Genomic DNA, 22868 nt, shown 5'->3' with positions numbered 1-22868 from the left:
TATGGATTTTTATCTAGACCATATTGGAGTGATAGATAGTTCATAGGACTCGTAAACTAATGGTCATTCTAGACATAGAATAAGCAGCCAGAATGCATGTCAGGTCAACAAAATTGTAAGACATTGCAAAACTGCAAAAATGTGCATCACTTTGAAGTTTATGCAAAAATGTTGTTAATAAATATAATTCATATCTCCATGCCAAATGTGCAGGAACAGGTCCATGCTACAAGAGTCTACTGATTATCCAAGTGGTGATGTAGTTCTGGTTCATATCATAATAAACTTCCTCCACTCGAAGGATCACTTTATCCTTAAATTTCATTATTACATGCCGCATATGCAGTAAGGGAGAATATGGATTTTATATGCTAATTGTCAACAAGATGAGTATATACTTCTCTAGCGGTCAATACCATTGTCACGCTGAATTCTACCAATGTTTGCGGAGAGGGGGTGAATGCCAGTGATTACAAACCAGATTCTCTAGAAATCTTTGATCATGAGAAGATTAATAGTACACTTAAAAGTCCAATATCAACTATAAAATGTGTTCTGAAGGATTCCAAGGAAAATGACTTGAGGTTTAATAAAGAGGAGCTAATAAAAGTTTAAGAAAGGTTGAAACTTGTACTTCTCGAATTCTATCAGAAGCTTCGTCTCCTAAAGAATTATAGGTAATAATCAGAACATGGTCAATGTGAATTCGGTTGTGGAAAGATGTTCGTGGTTTTTTTTCTTTTTCTTTTTCTTTTTTCTCATTTTCACATTTTCCCTTCTGACTTGTCAATTATTATATATATACTTGTTGTTTTGCAAATAAATGAACCAGCTTTATGAACTATGGGGATATATTTTCTAAGTACCAACACGTGGCCAAGGTGACGCCGACGTGTCAGCCGAGGTGCCACGTGTCTTGGTCATGACGCCGAGGTGGTCTCGGCTAGGCCAAGGTTATCTCCGAAGATATCAGAATCCGGGATAAGCAGATAAGGGAGAAGAGTCCTAGAATGAGGAAGGACATCAGCCTGGATATTAGGGAGTTTATCTTTATCTATTGAAGAGTCTAGGATAAACACTGAGCTAAAGTCCATTGAAGCAAGGCTTCTATTGGGACTAGGATTGAGTTAACTATAAAAGAAGGGCACCCCCATGGGTCTAAGGTACGCAATTTATATTCTGAACAGTGAGTTAAGCACTTGATTTATCTTTGAGAGATAACTGACTTGATCGTCAGAGTGCCCTCAGGTGGACGAACTACCGCCGGAGTCTCTTCTTTCTGTTGCAGGTCAATCAGGCGCCATCTATTCTTCCAAGTGCTCTCCAGCTGAATACTAAGTTAGCAGTGTGGTCAGAAATTCACTCACTTGGTGCTGTCTGTGGGAAAGAAAGGAAAATAGATGGCCAGCAACGGACAGAAGGATAAAGTTGGGGATGAAACCCCTGCTAGGAACGATAAACACGTTGATCCTAATATGGAGAAAGACGGTTGCAACGAGGAGACTCAGAACCAGAATCATGGAAAGAAAGACGTCGGCCAGGATGGCGACGTGCCAAAGAAACCAGATCGAAGTGGGTACTACAACGAGGATGACCTCCAGGTATGGAAGGATAGATGCCTGCGGAGGGATGAAGAGGTGAAAGAGATGGTGAACAAATTGGTAGACCTGCAATCGATCGTCAATTTTATGATGCAAAACAATGTCATGCAGCCACCATTCCCGCTGCAGGACATGCCGATTCCAGGGGCCAATGCCCAGAAGGGAGGGCAGAAAACAATCCTTATAGCTCCCCAGCACACCAGGAGTAAAAGACACTCTCACCGGCCTTCAAGGGAGGTCGGGCGAGGAGAGTCGAGGAGGAAAGAGTCTCGAAGGACACATCACACCAAGGAGGCAGACCCCAAAGAACATCGGAATGTTCAAAGGCAGGTACTATGCTTCGACACAACTAATAGAGAAAGGTTGAAGAGGGCTCACAACGAAGCCGAAAATAGTGCACCAAAAAGGTTGAAATCGGGAGATAGCCGAGCTCCTGGGCGGACAAATGAGGACTTGAGAGATTACCTCAAGAGGAAGCAACAAGATGCGGAGGTAACCTCCCCTGTTAAGCTGAAAACACCATTCTCGGCAGAGTTGGACAAATTTTAGGCCCCAAAAAGATTCAGTATGCCGAGGTTCCAAATATACGACGGAAAGTCGGACCCCAACTTTCACGTCGGATTATACCTGAACTCGATGGCACTATACACTGGGAACGAGTCGTTGCTCTGTAAGGTGTTCCCCTCATCCTTCAGGGAGATTGCATCAGACTGGTTTCACAAATTGCCAAAGGGAAGTGTAGAGACCTGGGAAGGCCTGGCCGAGATGTTTGTGGCCAGATTCGTGACAAACAAACTACAACCATTAAGGGTAGATGCTTTGATGACTCTAAGAATCAGCAAGGATGAAGGCCTTAGGGCCTACGCAAAAAGATACTATGAGGTGTTCAACAGAATACCCGAGTGCAACCAAGAGGTGGCGGTCGTATCTTTCAAGAACGGCCTAAAAGATGACTGTCCAATACGAAAGTCTTTGGCAAAGACAATGCCAAAAAGCATGGAAGAGCTCATGGCCAGAATTGGGAAGTACGCCAGAGCCGAGGAAGACACATCAGCAACTAAGGAAACAAAGCAAGAGAAAGGAAACGACTCGCCGAAGCGAGGCCGAGGTAACAATGGATCTAACAAGCAAGAGATAGGATTGAGGGCTGCATAGGCAGTCCCAACTGTGTTTCGAATCCCAATTCACAAAGTCTTGGATAAAATCCGATCCCAACCCTATTTCAGAGCGCCAGTTAGGGTGCCGGGAGAATTCATGGGAAGAAGCCTTGGTAAGCATTGTGCTTACCACAATAAGGATGGGCACCTGACTCAGGGTTGCAGAGCCCTGAAGACACACCTAGAAGACCTGGTGAGGCAAGGCCACTTGAGGGACCTTATAGATGAGGCCAGGACAAGGGAAGAGTAGGCAAGATTGCCTCAAGCACCAGCAGCTCCACCCCCCCCCCCCAACACAACAACCGCAAGCAGGAGGACCTCGGGTAATTAATGTAATTCACTCAAAGGTTAACGAAAACGAAATACGGGGGGAGACCTAGAAGGTAAAGCACTTGCAGCACGTGTACCAGGTCGGGGAGCAATGACATCGGGCCGAGGAGTGCCAGGGACCAGTAGTGTCCTTTACTGAAGCTGACCTTGAGATGGTACAGCATCCACACAATGATGCCTTGGTAGTATCCCTCCAGGTTGGGGAGTGCCAAGCGAAGCGCATCCTGATTGACAAAGGTAGCTCCTGTGACATCATGTATGTCGGATGTTACAAGGAGCTTGGCCTTCACCCAGATGATATCGAGCAATCTAATGGCCCAATGGTCGGTGTAGACGCGCCCGAACGTCTCAGGAAAATCCTGTTCCGTTCATTTGGGCTTACTACTACAGTTTGGACTCAAATGTCACGGTTCTAAATCTGATCTCGCAAAGTGCAATGCAAGACCGATAAATCACCAAAGAGTCCAAATCCGACAAATTGTTTTGGAAAACTAATTTTTATAAAGAAGTGCCAAACATGGACTGATTTGCCAAATACAGAGTCGCCACCTAAATATTTTACTTTTTTGGGAAAATTTAGGAAACCCTGACTCGTTGTCTGAGGCCACGTGTCCGTCATCACCAAAGTTGCCTCGGCTCGGGAACTTAGGTACGATTGGGGAAGGTCAGCTATGAGCACTCCCGCTCGCCCGATCAAAGATCGGCCACTACTAAACATGATATCTCGTTTTGAAAACACATGTGTTCTTATTCCAGTTAATTAGCTAGAATTAGTATGTGATGCACATAACACACAAGTATAGACTAGATCGCCTAATTTGGAACAAAGCATCGCATATCCGTTTGTTTGGAAAATGGTTTGAAGTTTGCTACTCGTAAGTAGGCTAAAATGCGGATTTCAATGAATTGTTCCAATACAAACAATCCAACCTTCACCCACAGGCACTCAGGCAGTTATATCAACTAAGCAAATAGCCTCATGGCAAGCATGCTTTTATGGCAGCAATGACACACATGTAGTGTGCTAAAGCATAAAAGCTTACCTAGTATTCCGAGCCAAAACGGAAGCTAGTTAGTAATCAAAGGCATGATCCTAGCTATGTTGAGATGGCTAATGCGACGCATGCAAAATGCAACTAGAAATAGGCTCGGCTATCCTAAAATGGCATATAAGATGCAACAATTGATACATGTATTCAACTTGGAATTTGAAATACGATGCAGTTAGTATGATGCGCCGAGCCCGGTGCATGTAATGTAGATGAGTGTAGGCAAACATGCAAAGCATAAGGATGCTAGACAGATGAATGGATGCAAACATGCAAAGCATAAGTATGCTAATTGAAACATGACCTAAAACTAACCAACAAAAGTGGGTAAGTAAAAGGGAGAAAGACGTGGGGTTGGAAGGCATACACACACGCACGCACACTTATTACAAAATTGGCCCTCTCGACGGAAGGTCCGAATAAATAATACATACGGGTCAACTAACTAACTAACAAGCTAATTAATTATTACATAACCGAATTGAATAACTAGCTACAACTAATTATTATAACACTTAATTAATTAACAAATTAATTAATTAACAAATGAAAAACAACAAACAAAGCTGCTCCAGCTTTGCTCTCAGAAGTGGAAGGGGATGCATGCTCGCATTCGGTCTCTCGCCTCGAAATGGTCTCCGGTCGCTCTTTAGAGGCTCTGTCTGCAGGGTGTCCTCAAGGAATTCCTGCTGAACCTTACAAAAAACATACTGGGGAGTGCATCAATGGCCTACCGGCCATGGGTAGCCACTGCCGACCAAAAATAAAGGGGTGTCGGCCAACAACAAGGCACTGCCGGCCATCTGCAAGGCACTGCCGGCCACTAATGTGCTAGGACACCAAGCTGCAGTAGAGCACAAAACAGAGAAAATTGATGGTCTCCTAAGGGTATGTACGCACTACGCCACCCCATATCACCTTAAAACATCAAGGGAGAGGCATAGTTGGATCCACGACCATCAATCACGCATCCCGATGCATGATGGCCAAAGATCCAACTTGTGCAAATCAATATGAAAATGAATGCACAAACGAACACATAAGTGCCTAGAACTCTATCATGGATCATCAAGAGCGTCGGCGACCGAGAATTGAGATACGTTTCAACAATTGAAGTATGAAACACCCCTCGTTCCTCGTGCTCGGATTAACACATCCAAACGACAATGCAAAACAAGCATGGCAAACATGCAATGCAATAACTCAAGCATGCAACAAGTATGTGAGCATGATGCAATGCAACCGACATGCAATAGGCATACAATCCTAAACATGCAAACATGCATAGCATGCAACAACATGCAAAATGAAGCCGACATGTGACAACATGCAAGACAAGCATGCAACAACATGCAAAGATGGACTTAAACCAAAATGGACAGCTCTCGAATAGGCCCAAATCAGTGGCCAAAAGTGATGAATTGATAGCATGAAAAGCATGAAAAGACAAGGCAAACATGCATGCCAATTGGCTCAAAGATTAATGCACAATACTACTTCCTCTAAAATCTCATGTAAATTGATGCCAAATCAACTAAACAATGTGAGCATAGCATGTTAGAAAGCTCAAAGCTCGAAACTAACAAAGGGACTTAAGCCATGGCCATGCAAGGCAAGCCCCAAAGGGCTAAGGGAACCTAAAATAGTCCCAAGGCAGGTCCAAACAAGACCAAAAACAAGCTCAAAGCTAGCCAACATAGGCTAGAACACAAGGCCAAGAACATGGAGCATGCAAGGCTATAAAAGAGGCAATGCACTACACCTATTAAAACCAAACATGGCATGACTTGGACAGCATAAAACAGAGTTACATCATGGTATAACAAGACCAAAAATGCACTGATATGATGAGCCAAAAGCTTAGGCTTAATGGCATGCACAATGATCCATTCATGGGGCATAAAAAGCCAAACCTCCAAGGCATTCAAAGCATGTCAAATGCAGGTATATGACCACATTTCATGAACTGAAGTAACATGTAAAATGATGGCAAAGCATGCAAACATCACATGTATGGCATGGTAGGGGCCTCAAAACCCAAGGCTAGCCTAAGCATTTACACTATAGCTATACAAAACATGAGTGATATGGCCATGGCAGCCCAAAACAGTGTTAGAACACCTCAAAATAAGACCAAAATCATGCTGGAGCAAGGCCAAAATATGCTAGGATGATGAGTTAAAGCATCATGCACATAAAGCTAGTAAGCAAGATTTGTTCTACAAGTATATGGAGCATGAAAAATATGACCGAACCAGTAAAAGATTGAGTCATGACACGACAAATGATGACCAAATACATGTTGAAATGGACTGAACATAAGCTAGGATAACATGCTAAAGCAAGAAGCATATAAAGCTAGTTTATGAGATTTACACTACAAGTGTATTATACATGCATGGAGTGACAAAACCAACCCAAAAAAAATCTAAGGCATGGTAAAACATCACGAAAAACCTACTGAAATGGACTCAACACAAACTAAGCAAACATGCTACTTTGATGAGCTACAAATGGGATTACACTACACATACAAGATGCATGCAAAAGATGACCAAACCAGCCATGGAAAGAGCCAAGGTAGGTCCTAAAAGGCACAAAAAAGGGCCTGAACCAAGCCTCAAAAGTACAGAGAGGCATGCTCCTTTGGAAGGCCAAAAATGCAAGCAAACAAAAACCAAAAGAGAGGGGGCCACCCCCTCTAATTTGAGGCCTCAAAACCATATGCCTACCACTAAAAATACACTAGATTTCAGTGGTTTGAAGGCCAAACCAAGGCTAGCTCGGAGGCCTTAAGGCATGGCTCAAAACAAGGCCAAACAAGGCCAACAAGAGGGTTGAAGACCCTCAACAGCAAAAAGACCTTAAACAAACTTCAAAAGAACTCAAATACAAGACTTTTTTCAGTTAAAATCAAGGCCTAAAACAATATTCAAGGATGGCCAAAATGAGGTACAAAAAAGTGCTAAAAAGGGGAAGAAACTCATCCTTGAAGATCAACTTCGAAACCAGTAACTTCAGGGGGTAAAACCTCACTTTCAGAGCTCAAGAAGTCCTCCCAAGAACCTCAACCCAAAGATGGTGATGTATCTCTAAGTGTTGTAGTGTAAAAGTGCAAGGAAAATGGACTTCAAGGCACAAATCAACAACAATATATATATATATAGAGAGAGAGAGAGATATTTCTTCTCAAAATGCTCAACCTCTAGTAAGGAGAGAGGCTCTCTCCTTATATAGGAGAAAAGCAATGCAAAGCTTCTTCAAGAAGCTTGGCAAGAGCTTCATCCCTCCATACACGTGTATGGAGGGTAGATAAAAGGATTCCAGCTGGGTCAAAAGATCGAGAGTGAAACATGCTGAGACAGGGGTGCTGCCGGCCATCAGGAATGGTCGACAGTGGCTCATTGATGGCTGGCAGGCTCAATCAATGGCCGATAGCAACAAAGCGGGGGTCGGCAGGCCCAAAAAGGGGCCGGCAGTGCACCAAAAAGCACATTTTGAAAGGACCAAGTCATGGTCCAAGAATGGGGCTGAAAGGATACAGGGTTTGGAAAGCTCAAACCTGTGACGTTCCGCAGCGAAAGTCGAATACCCGACAAGCAATCGAACTTGTGTCCGGATGTACCTGCAAGTAGAACCGAGTCTTAAGGATGGTCAAAAATGGGGTGCCTACAGTCGAGTTCAATGGAACGCCGACATGGCCACTGGGAGCAGCAAGCTTGGAGGTGCAGGCTGGCACCAGGAAGATAAAGACAGAGTTCACCATAATCGACACACCCTTCCCTTACAATGCTATTCTGGGAAGGCCGTGGTTGCATGCAATGAGGGCTGTTCCCTCAACATTGCATCAACTATTGCAGTTCCCAACAGAGCATGGGATAGAGGAGGTCAGAGGAGATCAGCTGCAGGCAAAGAACTGCTCCATGGTAGCAATGAAATCCACCTACAGCATACGAGAGCCAGAGAGGGCAGAGATCGAAGATGAGGACGTGGAGGTCCTAGAGGACGTCGGCAAGGAGCCAACCAAGAAGAGTGAAGAGGCACTGAAGAAAATTTTCATCCGACAGGGGGATGGAGAACGCTTCTTCCTTCTCAACGCGGGCTTAGCCGAAGAAGAGGAAAAGAGTTAGAGGCTTTCTTGAGAGCAAACATTGAGGTGTTTTCCTAGACGCCTTACGAAATGCCTGGCATTGACCCTGAGGTCACTTTCCATAAACTGAACGTTGACAGGTCGGCCAAACCTATAATCCAACGAGCAAGAAGACCAACATTGGTGCACGTTGAAGCAGTTGAGAAGGAAGTAGACAAACTTCTGGAGGCCAGGGTCATTCGAGAGGTAAATTACCCGACATGGCTATCAAACACAGTGGTGGTAATGAAAAAGAACGGTAAATGGAGGGTCTGCGTGGACTTTACTAACCTAAACATGGCCTGCCCCAAAGACAGTTTTCCTTTACCCAAGATCGACCAACTGGTGGATGCCACCTCAGGACAAGGACAGATGAGCTTCCTGGATGCCTACAAAGGGTACCATCAGATGGCCATGTACCCCCCAGATGAAGAGAAGACTACGTTTATCACCCCAAAAGGGTTGTATTGCTATAGAGTGATGCCTTTTGGGTTGAAAAGCGCAAGAGTAACTTACCAAAGATTGCTAACTAAGATGTTCAGACACCTGATTGGCCGAACAGTGGAAGTCTACATTGATGACATGGCCGTGAAGACCAAAGAACCTGAGGGTCTTCTGGCCGACCTAAAAGCAATCTTTGACATCCTTAAAACATATCGGCTCCGACTCAATGCGTCAAAGTGTGCATTTTGGAGTCGGATCTGGTAAGTTCTTGGGATACCTGGTTACCAGAAGGGGCATTGAGGCTAGCCCAGATCAGATCAAGGCCATCTTAGAGTTAAAGAGCTCGATGTCGGCAAAGCAGGTGCAGATGCTGACAAAAAGGGCTACAGCCCTGAATAGGTTCATAAGCAGAAGCTCAGACCAGTGCAAACCTTTCTTCAATTTAGTGAAGAAAGCCGTAGACTTCTTATGGACCGAAGAATGTGAAGCCACTTTGGCCGACTTGAAGATGTACTTGACAACAGCTCCAGTTCTTTCAAATCCAGAACCTAGAGAGGAACTGTTCCTGTACTTAGCAGTTTCGGAACATGCGGTAAGCGCAGTGGTAATCTGAGGAGAAAAAGGGAAACAAAGGGCTGTTTACTACGTGAGCAAAACCCTGGCTGACGCAGAAACCAGGTATTTACCCCTAGAGAAGTTGGCGCTGGCTTTAGTAATGGCTTTAAAGAAGCTAAACCATTACTTTCAAGCCTATAAAATTGTGGTGCTAACTGAACACCCTTTGAAGTCCCTGTTGCAACAAGGAGATCTGGCAGGCAGAATAGCCGGATGGGCAATGGCCTTGGGCCAGTATGACCTGGAGTTCAGACCCAGAACGGCAATCAAAGGCCAGGTTTTGGCCAACTTCGTGGCCGAGTTCATGCCAGAATCCATCATACATCGGGCTTCATTGAGCTGACGTGAACGATGTCCAAACAAGCAAGGAGGAGCCCAGCCGAGGGTAATGGAACAAAGGAAAGAAGAAAAACTAAGACCCTGCAGCATTTACATCGGCGACTCCTTTTGACTGTTTGTCGACGGGAGTCCAAACCGACAAGGAGCGAGGGCGGGAGTAGTACTGGTATCTCCAGATGGACATATATTAGAACAGTCGATTCGTTTGGGGTTCAAGGCCTCAAACAATGAAGCAGAGTATGAAGCACTGATTGCAGGACTGAAACTGAAAGTAGCAGTAGAAGCAGATGAGGTAATTGTCTTCTGTGACTCTCAGCTTATAGTCAACCAAACAATAGGCGAGTTCGCAACTCGAGATGAACGTATGTCGGCATATGCAAAGGAAGTAGGCAGGTTGGTGGCCTTGTTTCGGAATTGCCAACTACAGCAGGTTAACCGAAATGACAACAGTCATGCCGATGCCTTGGCCAACCTGGCCAGTGCAATACAACCTGGAAAAGCAAGGACAATAATGGTTGACTACTTATCGGCCCAAGCATCGAACCATTGACCACGGAGCGTGAAGCAATGTGTGTGGACATGGGACCAAGCTGGATGGATGCAATTGTAGCATTCCTAAAAAAAGGAAAGCTGCCAGATGACCACAAAGAGGCACACAAGATCGATTGAAGTCGGCAAGATTCAGTCTGACAGTAGAGGGACATCTCTACAGAAGATCCTTCACTGGACCCCTTTTGAGGTGTGTACATTATTCACAAGTTGAAGATTTTTTATATGAAATACATGAAGGAATTTTGTGGAAGCCACATTGGGGGCAGATCACTAGCTCATAGGGCTATTACCCAAGGGTATTGGTGGCCCTACATACAGAAAGATGCAGAAGCCTATGTCAAGAAGTGTGAAAAGTGCCAAAGTTTTGCACCTTTGATACACCAACCAGTAGCAGACCTAAACCCTGTATCTAGTCCTTGGCCGTTTGACCAATGGGGCATGGATCTTGTTGGACAACTACCCCAAGCAACTGGACAAAGGAAGTACCTGCTGGTGGCAACAATTACTTCACCACGTGGATAGAAGCAGAACCTCTTGCCAAGATTCGAGATGTGGATGTGAAGAGCTTCATATGGAAGAACATCATCACCTGGTTTGGGATTCCAAGAGCAATAGTGTAACAATCCCTATCCGTAATTAGCCACTAATCCGTATTTAATGATGTTAATGGAAGGATTAAAAGAAATTATGTGTTTATTCTGCATTTTGTATGATATTGGCTTTCTATCTGTTACTTGTAGAAATATATGGCTGGTATTCCGCTTTAATATGAAAATTGGAAGCCTTATCGGCGTCCGAAACCGAAATTCATTACATCAATGTGTTATTTGGAATTTTTAGAACCATATGGCAAGTTTTATTAAAAAAAATTGATTCAAGGCAATTAATTAAGTCATGTTTGGTTAGCCTAATATTCTAATTAATCTGTTTTAGCACCATAAATATATATATGAGCCTTAACTCATTTTTGAGCTCAATTCTTTGCTCCCCTTAGTGCAAAAATCTGAGGTTTTCTTTTAGAGAGAGTGTGTGTGCAATTCTAGAGAGAGAGATGAAGGAATTGAAGGATAATTGAAGACCTTGGCTTAGATTAATCAAAACTAAGCTAGAGCTAGATTAATTCAAGACCATAGGTATGAATTCAACCCCTAAATTATGAATCTAAGTTGTCAACATGAAGATTATGTGTTTAAGGGTGTGTATTAAGCTTAGAAGGAAGATTTTAGTGGCAATTCATGCATGCATGTACATTTTCTTACAAATTGAGCATGATTTCCATGAATCCTCTCTTGCATGTTTGAAATTCATCTTCATTTGGGGAAATCATCAAGTTGCAAGTTGTTTTATGGTGTTTGATCATGTTTTGGGAAGCTCAAGACTAAGAAAACCCATGCATGTTGTGTTCATGAACATTCATCATGTTTTAAGTTGAAATTGTGAGTTTTTAACAAACTCTTGGGCTATGATTTTATGAAATAATCTGTAATTCTTCATGTTTTACAAGTTTACTATGTTATCTCAAGTTTTGGGGCCCAAGAGATGTGTTTTGAAGGTTGGAATTCGAGTTTTGAGCTTGAAGGTGCAATCTGGAAATTCCAGAATTTACATCTACGCTCGAGCATGGGAGTTCACGCTCAAGCGACCACTCTAAGTACGTGCACTCTACTCAAGTGACCAAAAGTCTGCTCGAGTGTGAATTGCAAGCTCCCAGAAGTTTCATGTCTTTTACAGATCGCTCGAGTGAAGGAATGTGCGCTCGAGCGACCATTCACATTTTGCATGTCCGCTCGAGCGAGGAAAGCTATGCTCGAGCGTGGACCTTATTTTCAAAAATTTTGCCTAAGTGTTCCAAGGCATGTTTTGGCATCTTCATTGCATCTTAGGCATTCCCAAGCCTTGAGTAAGCCATAGTAATGAGGTCATGGATTAGAAACGCACTAAGAAAAGAATGTACTAAGTTAAGAGTTTATAAGAGTGTGTTTTAAGCAATGTGATAAGAAAGAATGTGAGCTATTGTAATGAAAGCTAAGCCGTAATGGCCACTTGAATGTGTAATGTTAAGACATGCTTGTGTTATGTATTTTGTGATTGTAGGTCAAGACTCGAGGACTGATTGACCGCTTACTGGAACCACTGTGAGTAACGTTATTATAAAGATACGTTCATATGAATTATGTTCAAAATGAAATATGAGAAGTTCTGATTTCTGAAATGATATCTGTCTTCGTGAACGAATATTCCAAGTTTGAATTCTATTATGGCATCCATAGATAGTCCCAAGTCATGTGGGACGTCATGAAAATACGAGTCGATGACATACAAGTAATTACGAGATCTCGTTAGCCACTTCATTGTGGTGATATGTGTTTAATCGGTATCCGGAACCAATTACTCTAGTCGGAAGACGTTCTGTACTATGGAATGTACCATTGTTATGTTCTGATATGAGAATGATTATGCTCTGGTCTATTTTCTGCTTATGATATATTCGGATTTCGTTCACTAACCCCTTTACCTTAATGTTATTCATTGGGCTTTAGCTCATTGTGTGTATATATATGTATAGGTGAGCATTCTGGAGCCCGAGCCAGAAGGCTTTTGTCTGGATCTGTGTTCTATTGTCAACCAACCATTGTGCCTCACATGGAGATTCCCGAAGCATCCTGTGTTTAAGTTCTGTGGTTTCTGTTTATTTAAGACTTGATTTGATGTCGTTAGCTGTACTTAAAATGTTGTAATGTGTGTGGGTATAATTTATGGTTGACTACCGGTTATTGTATATAAAGTTTTTAAATATTTCGTTTCATATAAGTCAGCACAGCTCATTGGACAACTATATTTATGTATTTGCTTCCGCTAGCCCCTTAATTTTGTTAATTTGTTCAGAGGCCTTTGGTTGTCCAAGGATTACTGGTCGGTTACGATGCTAAACCTATAGGGGCGGGTTTGGGTCGTGACAAATAGTTGCAGAGAATGGAACACAGTTTGACAGTAAGCTAATCAAGAGCTTCTGCGCAAAGTTCAAAATCAAGAATTACTTTTCAACCCCAAGCTTTCCTTAAAGCAATGGGCAAGCAGAAACATCCATCAAAGTTATCTTGGATGGGATAAAGAAGAGGCTACAGGCAGCAAAAGGAAAGTGGGTGGATGAACTGCCGAGTGTACTCTGGGCATATCAGACTACGCCGAGAAGATCAACTAGGGAATCTCCATTCGCCATGGCTTATGGCACAGAAGCAGTCATTCCTCTGGAAGTCGGCATCCCAGGGATAAGAACCCAGGGAGTAGAGAATGGGACCAATGACATATTATTAACTGGAGATCTGGTTCTACTAGAAGAAAGAAGGGAGAAAGCTGCAATTCAACTGGCAGCCTACCAGCAGCAGCTTGCTAGGGCCTATAATAAAAAGGTCAACCCAAGGGAGTTTCAAATCGGTGACCTCGTCTTGAGAAAGGTCGTCGGCAACAAAAAAGGATCCCAGAGAAGGCAAGCTTGGCCCAAATTGGGAGGGACCCTACAGAATCATCTCGATATTGGGCAATGGGGCATATCGGCTTGAAGATAATGGGGGCAAAGAGTTTCCAAGGCCCTGGAATACTTGCAATTTGAATTTTTTTTATCATTAGACTTTCATGTTCTTTGTTATTTACCAAAGTAATAAGTACAATTTTAGCTTGATTCTTCTTTTACACCTGTGACTAATACGATACTTGCTGATATTTCTAGAATACATGCATAATGAGAACCCAAGTGGAACTTAAGTTCACATTAAGGGGCAGAGAGTTGGGAAATGGTTTTAACACTTGTTGAAATTTGAGAAAAATTTACAAGATTGAAGTTAAACCGAGATCATGTTTAACACTTGTTGAAATTTGAGAAAAATTTACAAGTTGAAGTTAAACCGAGATCGTGTTTAACACTTGTTGAAATTTGAGAAAAATTTACAAGTTGAAGTTAAACCGAGATCGTGTTTAACACTTGTTGAAATTTGAGAGAAATTTACAAGTTGAAGTTAAACCAAGATCCTGTTTAACACTTGTTGAAATTTGAGAAAAATTTACAAGTTGAAGTTAAACCAAGATCATGGTTAACACTTGTTGAAATTTGAGAAAAATTTACAAGTTGAAGTTAAGCCGAGATCATGTTTGACACTTATTGAAATTTGAGAAAAATTTACAAGTTGAAGTTAAACCAATGTTATGTCTAACACTTGTTGAAATTTGAGAAAAATTTACAAAGTTAGACCGAGATCATGTATTAACACTTGTTGAAATTTGTGAAAAAATTTACAAGTAAAGGCCAAGGTTGTATTAAAATAAGTACTTATGTACTTGCCGATGTAAACCGTTGGTATCTATAACAGAGGTATTTCACCCTGAGAAGATTACACAGTTCAGGTGTACATTAAAGATATGCAGAAATATTCTAAGTATAGGAGCATACAAGCATTGGAAAGAGAAAGTTGTATTGATATTCAAAAGAAGGCATGTCGGCCACATGTAGTACTTGCATTGTTCCAGAAAAATAAAAAGTACAAGGTACAGAAAAAAAAAGAAAAAGAAAATCAAATCAAGATTCTTCAGCACCACTAGCAGGTTGGGTCTAAAGCTCAGAAGACTGCTGCGAAGACATGTCGGCCACCTTTTCAGCTGCTAGCTCGGCATCTATTTCCTGGAGGGTTTGGTTGAGGCTCTTATCGGCAACAGGCACGTCCGACGTTGCCTTCTCAAGAGTAGCTTCTTTGGGACCCTCCTCACCCTCCTCATCTTGAGTCAAGTCTAGGACTTGCTCATTTTGAGCAAGGGACTTGGCCCCAACAGCTTTCTTTGACTTCCTCACCAAAGCTTCCTCCTCGGACTCAAAATCGTCGTCGGATTGTCTTGAAGTTGGGGGGAATGGCAGAGGAAGGACGTCGGTGTTCCTGAGGGGGGAGTCATCGGGGATTTCGAGCTTTTTCAGTAAAGTCATCCAACCAAGGGTGAAACCCTTGTTGCATGCCTGCTTCACATGTCGCTCGTAGTCCGCCGTAAGATTGGACACCCCCTCATTGTATCCTTTCTAATCAGCGGCCTTGAGTTCAGCATCTTTAGTGGCCAAGGCATCCTATAGCTCTTTTTGGGCCTCAGCTGTCTTATCCTCGGCCTCTTTCTTCAGGGCCTCAAGGACCTTGTTTATGGCCTTGGCAGCATCCGTTTTTTCTTCAACGTTGTCTTTGGCTTTGACAGCGGCCTCGGCCTGATCTGCCAGAGTCTTCGTTTTTTATTGCAAGTTTTTGTTGGTCTTCTGCAGACTAGTAGCCTCCCTAGTCTTATCGGCCAATGCCTTCCTTGTCTCAAAAGATTGCATTGAGAAGGAGTGGGCGTGCTGGATTGCCTGAAGAAAAATGGATAGAGCAGAAGTTATTAGAAAATTTTCTAAGTATCAAAAAGAAAGAAAGGTACCAAGTGTGAAGACTTACTTGGACAGAATGCTGGAGAATCAAAGAAAAATTTTCATACTCGTTCATCTCGGCGTTTCGGTCAAGGTCGCCGGGAAGAAGCAGAGCGGTACTAAGAGCGACGCTGACATTAACGTTGTCAGCCCTATCGCCAACTTTGACCGGCCTATCTTCCAAAGTAATGGGTGGAGCCCAGGGGGCATCAGACTTCATGGAACCCGAGGCTGTTGCAGATTCGGACCTCGGCCTCTTTGACCTAGTGGATTCGGATGGTTGGGCCTCGGCGGGCCTATTCTCGGCAGCAGAAGGGGCTTTCTCGCTCGAAGCCAATTTGGAAATTGGCAAGGTGTCCTCAGTATCAACTTGAGTCACCGTTGCCTTTGGCTGAGCCTTCTTTATCCATTTTTGTTTCAACTTTGGCTGAGTTGGTGTTGGTTGAGCATCAATTGAGTCAGAAATATTGGCCAAAAGATCCTTTGCAACTGCTTTTTGGCGGCCTATCTCAGCAGCAAAAGCAGTTCGATGTCGTCGACGGCGCTAAGATAGAGGGATCAGATATGGAGCCGAGGTTAACGGTTGCTCTACTGGATTAGAGGTCGATCCTTGATCTGGCCAAGATGTGGAAGCAGCTTGAGGAGTTGTGGCAGAAGGGGGAGATTGACTCTCCTTCTTCTTCTTTGGAATGTCGGGAAGAACCGACTTGTAGGTAGGAATAAAATTGAGCAGCAGGGGGGCTCTGTGCTTGTAGACTGGCAAATCCAAAATCTTCTTCAAGTCTTTGCTGGGGAAGAAAGACTGGCAAAAGCCCTTTGGTGGCTGAGGTAGAACAGCAAAAAGAATAGCACAGACATTAAAACAAAGTATTGAAGACTTTAAAAAACAAGTAAGTATAAACTCTGGGCTCTTACCATTACCCTCTGCAAAAACTGTTCGAGGAAGAGGGTAGAGGCGGAGGTCCTCATCTGGAGCGAACTCCCAGTTCCCCGAGGTAATGAAGTAATCATCCCCAGCTCCCTTGTTGGAGTCTGGGAGGTCGGCCACGATTTTATACTCTGTTGACCTCGGCTTGAGGTAATAAATGTAACCTTTCTCTTTCAGTGAAAGGCCGCACATAGTATAACAGTATTGGATGTCGGCTACGGTAACCCTAGCATTCTCTTGTCGGGCTAAGGCTATTATGCCATTGATGACTTGGTAGGAATTGATGGTGAGCTGCATCGGGTTCAACTTATAATAATGGAGGACTTCTCGAAAAAGGATGTTGAGTGGAAGCCTAAGTCCACACTCGATAAAAGCTACAATAGGGAAAGGCATAGAATCAGTTGTAGGCATGATGGAGTCATCCTCCCCAACCAACCGTAGATGAACGTCGGCCGGAATGTCAAACTCCTGCCTAAAGTGCTCTAATTTGGTCGGGGTGTCTACCCTATGCTTCCACATTCCCATGACGTCGGCTTAGGGGGAAGGTGTATAAATTGGAAATTGTTCTATAAAGGCTCAGAAGACCTCGGCAAGACCTAAAGTTCACGCTGGGGTAAGAATTTGTGAAGATCAGAGGGGAATTTGTTCCAGTTTTCCCTAAGATTCGTGTGTTCTAAGGTAAATCCCAAACCTAAGTCTAAGCAAATGGAGATTGAATGCAAGAATCTGGAGAAAATGCAGAAAACACAAACAAAAGCAGTAATTCAGAGTCAAGAACAGTGATGGATCATCAAGAAACACAAGACAAAAGTTCGCACAGGTATGTCAGGCCAAGAACAGTGGCAAAAATCAACAAAAGTGTGAACAGTGTGAATTCAGGAAACAGATGGGGCAAAAACAGATTCAGGAAACAAACAAATGGTGGAAAACAAGATACAAGTTGAAATATCAAAGATATGAGCAGGATTGCAGAGGCAGAGCAGTGGAGTTCAGTAAAGCAAGACAAACTGAAGCAAGAAGTTAAAATCAGGAAGAAACAGTAACTCACTGAAGAAAAGAAGCTGGTGTTGAGTTGGCCAAAGTCAGACGAATTGCAGCAGCGGAAAAGATTAGCAAGAGCGTCGCCAGAGGAGGTGAACGGCGGTGGTAACAGAGCTTGAGAGCTTGGAACAATGGAGGATTTGAGAAAGTAAGAGAGAGAGAAAGTTTGAACAAAAACGATGATAAGTGAAGAGATGAAAAGAGAGGGAACGAGTTTTGTCAAAAAACGAGAAGAGGCGGCAAAATGTAATTGATGAGCCTAGAATGACGAATTTGTCAGACGGCGCACGCAGGCGCAAGACGACTTACGGGCACGTATCAGGTGCGACCTAGTGAGGGGAAGACGTGTGGCAGAAACGGTTGATTTATTTTGCATAACAGCTCACACATGTGATAAAACTCTTGGAGTTCTTGGTTTAATGAAGCAATGACATCGACTGATAGGAAATTCTGAAACCTTGATGAGACAAGATTGCAAGACCTGATTGTGTGAAGCCAATGTATTGTGACCTCGGTAAAAGGATAATACAGCGAGACGGCCAACAGGCTATATGACATAACAATATAGGTTTCATCACCTCAGGATGTCGAGATAATAGAACCTAGGGGGCAGTTGTGGGGATATATTTTCTAAGTATCAACACGTGGCCAAGGTGACGCCGACCTGTCAGTCGAGGTGCCACGTGTCCTGGTCATGATGCCGAGGTGATCTCAACTAGGCCGAGGTTATCTCCGAAGATATCAGAATCCGGGATAAGCGGATAAGGGACAAGAGTCCTAGAATGAGGAAGGACTTCAGCCTGGATAATGATAAAGCTCTTAGGGAGTTTATCTTTATCTATTGAAGAGTCCAGGATAAGTACTGAGCTAAAGTCCATTGAAGCAAGGCTTCTATTGGGACTAGGATTGAGTTAACTATAAAAGAAAGGCACCCCCATGGGTCTATAGTACACAATTTATATTCTGAACAGTGAGTTAAGCACTTGATTTATCTTTGAGAGATAACTGACTTGATTGTCGGAGTGCCCCCGGGTGGACGAACCACCGCCGGAGTCTCTTCTTTCTATTGCAGGTCAATCAGGCGCCATCTATTCTGTCAAGTGCTCTCCAGCTGAATACTGAGTTGGCAGTGTAGTCAAAAATTCACTCACACATGAACCTCTCAGCATTTTCCAAGATCATGAAAAAATACGAAAAGGTCAGAATTTGAATTAAATGACCCAAATAGTTCTTTAGTACCCTAAGTTGCATTTTCATTGTATGTATTACTGGTAAAGAAATGACATTCAGAAGCCAGTCCGAAACTTGTTCCAGTTTTTCCCTATTATTTTATGACAAATGCTATTTATCGTTCTTGCACTAATGCAGGTCACATCAAGGAGTGCATCAAGATCATACATGAAAATAGTTGACAAATCTTACCTTGGAGTTTCTGATGAGGTTTGTTTGAATGCTTTGTATTCCATACTTGCATTAAAAGATAATGTGGATCGTCCTTACTGAGGATTCTGTGATCTTCTGTAAATATATATATATATATATATATGGGGTACATCTACGACTATAGTAATGAAAAAACAACTATTTTCCTTCTGTTAACTGGTGTCCACATTTCTGATAACTATCCTGTTGCGGTGATGTGCAAAACTTTTGGGGATAAAGGTGTGCCGGTGAGGTGCGCATGTGTGTGTGTTGGGCGAGGGCTGGGGAGTTTTGAGCCTTATAAGAAGTTACACAAAATGCAATCTGAGATCTTCCTCTTCAGTATGAAGAGATAGATTGGAAACTTCACACTAAAAAACATAATGAGAGAAATTATCCTCGGTGTTCTTTCATGATGCCAAATAAACCACAACATATATCTGTAAGGATAAATCAGTGTTTAGATACCAAATAAAGTGACCTTATCCCTAGTTATTGGAGTTTAGAGCTTTGCTAGGCTTCTTATTCTATTTTTGATTGTGAGGAACCCCTCAAAGGCATGGCCAAAACACCTCTACAGGGTAAACCCTGAATATCGACAACCATGCACAATCCACAAGTATTGGTGAGCCAAGGTGTGGACAGAGGGAGTTAAACTCGAGGCCTCCAGGTTTGCAGTTGGTTTCAATGACAACATTAAACCGTTGGGGTACCCTGATGGCTTCAATTGAGTTCATTCAACTAAAGAAACTCTCTAGATTATGGGGCAACAATTCACTCAAATAAACTAATATTATGGAGTAGCAAATACAACGCACAATTATGGATGCGGATTGATGTCTATAAAAAAGGGGTAACGAGGGGAACAAGAACCTGATTATACTGCAAAAAATTACATCTTTTGCAAAATGGAACTAGACCTCCTCGTGTTATCTGGAAGACTATGATGGAAGAAGATCATGGTTGCTGACCTGGCAGTTGGATGAGGAACTGTCATTGATGATCTCAGTGAATCCCTAAGGCCACAACCATGCACTTCTTAGCACCTCCTTCAAAGAGATATCAACTGTGTATTATTTACTTTAATATGCCTAACCTATCCAACATCATGGAATTTGTTTCTGGTCCATATCCAGAGGCAAAATAATAATAATAATAATAATAATAATAATAAATTGCCCTTCTAACATGGCAAAAGTACTTTCTTCATGAATTATAATGGGTATATATCTATAGCTTATTTATTTGTTGCATAAATACAAAGAACCTAAATGAAAGCGATTGCATTCATTGAAAACTCATATTATCTGCATAAAAGCAATTCCTTGTGAACAAGTGGATTCATTTCTTGCAATCTTAGGTTACTAGTCTATTGGAAAGTGTGGAGGCCACCTTCATCAAGCACTTCTCAAACTCTAACCGCAGAGAAGGGATGAAGTCACTCAGGCCAGAGCAAAAAAGAGAAAAGTTTCTTTTCTATCCAATCTTAATTTTTGAGGCCTCTACTAGTAAGTTTCTTTTCTATCCAATCTTAATTTCAGGTTTCTTTTCTGGTTGCTCAATTGCTGTACTGATTGTTGTAGTTCTACTTATGGAATCTGGAAAATTAATAGATAAGGAACAGGGCACGTTGTACATGGAAAATATTTTCCCACTTCATAGGTAATAAGAACTTCTGAAAAGATCCTCTTTATTTGTACAGAAATCATTATAAATGAGTTCTTCCAAATTTTTTTCTTCCATTGAAAATATGACTCAAACTTCATTGTAGTTTGTTTGCATATATTGTCCTACATATGCGCTTGTACGCTGCAAACATATGCCTCTGGAGGCAATACCGGATCAACTATCCATTCATATTTGGTTTCAAGCAGGGAACTGAATTGGGCTACCGGGAAGTTTTTCTCCTTAGCACTGGTCTTGCAGTGCTTGCACTTCCTACTTTCCTAGCACACTTGCACCTGGACTCAAGGACTAGAGATTATAGACATATACTGAACTGCTTCCTCTGGGCCTAGCTATTGTGAGATTCTAAATCTTGCTACATATTTTTTTTTTTTTTAAATTTCTTAAGGTATAATTGTGGTGGTAGAAATTTTCCTCAACATTTTCTATATGCAGGGTGTTCTTGTCATAACCTTCTGTCCTTTCAACATCTTATATCGGTCAAGCTGTTTCTTCCTAATCCGTTGTAGGTTTTGCTGTGTTTGTGCTCTCCTCTATAAGGTAACTGATTAAGATGGGGTGTGACTTCATTAACAAGGTGAATTTTTTTTTAGATGGGTTGGTTTCCATTCTAGATTTTTTTTTTTTCTTTCAGGTTACACTTCCAGATTTTTTCTTGGCAGACCAGCTTACTGGCCAGGTTCCATCTTGTGACAATGCAATTGTTGTGTTTTATCAGCCAAATTATTTATAGCTTCAGGCTCCTATAACTGATTATGCTTATTGTTTGACCTCAGATTGAGGGTTTAAGGAGTTTTGAGTTTTACATTTGCTACTATGGATTGACTGAATTCTCTCAAAGAAGAAACAAGTGCCAAAGTCATGATGTCTACAATGTTTTTTTATTTCATTGTAGCAGTTATACCATACTGGATGTGCTTCCTCCAGGTCTCACCACTGTTTTTTGGGGGGTTTAAATAGTATAGAATTCACTTGCACATTTAAACAGAGTGCTGACAGAGGAATAGTACTTGCTTTTTAAGTGCCTCTGTCGTTTGTTCAAAGAGAAAGATGCGAGTCATGGATACAACGGTTTGAGATACTTCTTGACAATTGTTGCCATTTTCATTAGGATGGCTTTCGAACTAAGAAAAGGAATAAGTTGGAAGATGTTGGCTGTGATCAGCTCAGCTGTTGCGACTCTGATGAATACTTATTGGGATATTGTAGTAGACTGGGGGCTTCTACAAAGGACATCAAAGTATTTTTGTCTCAGAGATGAACTTTTACTTTCACATAAAAGTGTATACTATGCAGCTGTGGTAATATGTTACCAATTACTTCCATTTATTGTTGCCGTTGTTACTCCAATATTTTTTGGGATTCACTTGCAGGTTTTGGACATTCTACTGAGATTTGCTTGGCTGCAATTGATGTTGAAATTTAATTTGTGTTCCTTGCGTGGAAAGACAATATCAAGTATAATTGCCTGCCTAGAAATCCTTCGCCATGGAATGTGGAACTTATTCAGGTATCTTTACCATTTTTAGATTGTGCAGTGCTTTTGAAGACCCTTTTCACAACCTTCCAACTTCATCTTTTCAATAAGCTGTTTCATTTTCCATGGAAGGAACAAAAACTGTTTTGGCCACAACATTGCTAGGCAAATATATTGCAAATATATAGTATAGCCATTGTCATTGAGTTTCATTATTTATTGTTTAGTTTTTGGCTTGAGGAATACATTGTATTTGACCAAGTTGGAGAATGAGCACTTGAACAATGTTGGAAAATATCGAGCATTCAAGTCAGTCCCACTTCCCTTCAATTACTATGACGAGGTTATTGACAAGGACAATTAGGCATCAAATCATCGATTACTTTTCCTTTTCCACACTACACTAAAGCTACAAAGTATGCTGTCACTTCAAGAATAATATGCAATCTCATGAATCATCACAAATCTCTGATATCTGGGCTGGCATACGCAGTTGCATTATGCAAGACTGCAATATCAAAAAGTTTTCAGTTCTTGGCATGTTTATGGTTTCATGGCATACACACTCAGATCCTTCATATCGGTAAGATGGCAACTCTTACTAAATGGTGTAAGACGAAATTATTTATTTAGTCATTATTGTTAACATAGTATATTAAGAAATATT

At 42.0% G+C, this 22868-nt stretch overlaps 1 pseudogene; it reads left to right on the top strand.

The window, feature by feature from the left end:
• Positions 1-22565, top strand: part of LOC114320752 (phosphate transporter PHO1 homolog 10-like) — a 30471-nt pseudogene extending 7906 nt beyond the window's left edge.
• The last annotated feature ends 303 nt before the right edge of the window (positions 22566-22868 follow it).

Source organism: Camellia sinensis, chromosome 11, assembly GCF_055761805.1.
Source record: "Camellia sinensis isolate YWXY chromosome 11, ASM5576180v1, whole genome shotgun sequence".
In the NCBI taxonomy this organism is placed as follows: domain Eukaryota; kingdom Viridiplantae; phylum Streptophyta; class Magnoliopsida; order Ericales; family Theaceae; genus Camellia; species Camellia sinensis.
The sequence above is the reverse complement of the archived record's forward strand: the minus strand, read 5'-3'. Positions and strand labels throughout refer to the sequence as shown.